Here is a 2,483-nt window from a genome sequence, read left to right as displayed (position 1 = left end):
GTCCAACACAGGGACACCTGGACAGGTCCAACACAGGGACACCTGGAGACAAACAACCATTCACTCTCTCTCTCACACACCTAGGGACAATAGAGTAACCAATGAGTGTAACATTCATGTCCAGAATATTGTTTAAACCAGAACTTAGTTATAAAAGTACAAAGCAACAACACAAGGGGTTTGAACATATTGTATTGTACATAAATATTAAATAAAACCACAATAACCAAATTGAAAACAACAAAACATGTTGGGTCAAATTAAAACCACAAATCCCAAAATGGGAACAATTATTATATTTTTTTTGTGCCTTCTAATTATTGGAGAAATTAACTGAGTGCATTGTGTAAATTCAGTTAGAAAACCTACAATTTGTTTCTAAAAAAAAGAACATTTGCATGAAATTTGGTCTGGATGATTAAATTAATAAATTCCTATGAACTCATTTTGTTACTTTGCATGAAACCAAACAGAACGTGTTCCAAGAGTTAAAAAAAAGTTGGGAGATATTTTTGACTCAATCACAAAAATGTTGCCAAACACCTTGAACTGAACATGAATGACAGATTTTGGGGAAAGATCACAGAAAACACAGTTTGATGTCACATTTAAACTGTTTATCACGGTGTTAACCAAAGAGTTCTGCTCTTTGTCTTTAAATGCTAAATGGACTGTACTTATATAAAACCTTTCGTATTTCAAGACACTCAAAGCTCTTTACAACAATCTGTGCCTCATTCACCCATTCATACAGCTCTATACTAGATCTCTACAGAGATAATTGAACAAATCATTCTAATGAGACTAATCAGAGCTTTATCACATTCATGCACTGATGGGACACACATCAGAGGCTATGAGGGGTTCAGTGTCTTGCCCAGGGACACTTCAGCATGTGACTGCTGGTGGATTCAAACCCCCAACTCTTGCATTGGAGGACAACTGCTCTAACCACTCAGCCACAGCCGCCCCTTTATTGCATATTTATCAGCTGTTATTGACATAATTAACCAAACTCATTATTTTCTTAATTTAAGGGGACACCTCCTGCTTGCAAATGCTTCAATGCTTCTTGCTCCAAGGACTTTCTGACTGGAATACTGCTCAACTACGACAGGGTCTTGATTCTGGGAGACTTTAATGTACATGTTTGCTGTCCTGACAAGCCTCTGGTGCAGGAGTTTCTAAATCTGATTCAATCTTTCAACCTTGTGCAAAATGTTGTTGGTCCAACTCATCAACAGGGCCATACACTTGATTTAGTTCTGTCTCACGGTTTATCTGTGGTTAATCTGGAAATTGGGGATGCTATTGTTTCAGATCACAAACCCATTTCATTCGAAACCTCTGTTATTCATGAGTCTAATCCCCCGCTCCAGCCAGGAGTTGTCGGATATTTAACTCTTCAACCGCTGCTCTTTTTTTCCTCTGCATTCCTTACTGATGCTGCTTCAGTCGCTGAAACCTCTGCCTGTATTAGTACGCAGGAGCTGCTCAGTAGGCATGATGCGACCTGCTCTAAGATCTTAGACCTCGTGGCCCTGCTAAAAATCAGGCGACCAAAGCGGGCACCACACTCCTGGTTGAACGCGACCACTCGAGCGGACAAACGTCTATGCAGGAGAGTTGAACGCAAGTGGAAAAAGGACAAATTACAGGTTTCTTTTATTATGTTAAAAACATATTTGAAAGATTATCAGAGCATCGTTAAATCTGAAAAGAACAAATACTTCTCCCAAATCATCGCTTCAAACAGTCATAATCCCCATGTTCTTTTTAATACCGTAAATTCCATTTTAAACGTGCCTCGGTCTGCCAGCATGGAGGCCTCCGTTGACATCTGCAACAACTTCACCAGATACTTTGCTGATAAAGTAGAGTTGATTAGGTCATCCATCCCCCAGTCCACAACTGATCCCTCTGTCTTTGTCCCTTGCTCAGCTGTCTTCAAACAGTTTGAACCCATTTCACTCCCTTCACTCCCTTTCACTTGTTTTTTTTGAATGTCCAGAGGACCAGATTTAACTTTTTTAGATTTTTTTACCTGGATTATTGAGCATGCATCAGGATATTTTGAACCACTTTGGCCAGGATTGCCTCAAACTAGTGTCGTGGCTGAACGCCACTAATGGGGTTCAAAACAGCTGATACGGCCACCTTAATTCAAAAGATTTATTGGACAACAAATTACATGTATTCAGAGTTCATAAAATCAAATTACATGTATGCATACAGGAGCATTTACCGAACACCGACCTGATCCGATGAGTCTCCAAGCAAATGCTAATGCTACAGTCTCTCTCTGGACCTTTATCACAGTTTTGAGCAGGCTCTGCCTCTGATTGGTTTAAACAACCCGTTGTCATGGTTACGGGGCTCTTCTGCTTTGCTAGATATGCCCTTGAGGTTACATACCATAGATAAAGAATTTTATTGCTCTTTGTTAGTCAAACGCTGGTGTTTTTTCTGTGAAGATTCTCTCC

Source organism: Nematolebias whitei, chromosome 11 (genome assembly GCF_014905685.2).
Source record: "Nematolebias whitei isolate Nwh7 chromosome 11, NemWhi1, whole genome shotgun sequence".
Lineage (NCBI taxonomy): Eukaryota > Metazoa > Chordata > Actinopteri > Cyprinodontiformes > Rivulidae > Nematolebias > Nematolebias whitei.
The sequence above is the reverse complement of the archived record's forward strand: the minus strand, read 5'-3'. Positions refer to the sequence as shown.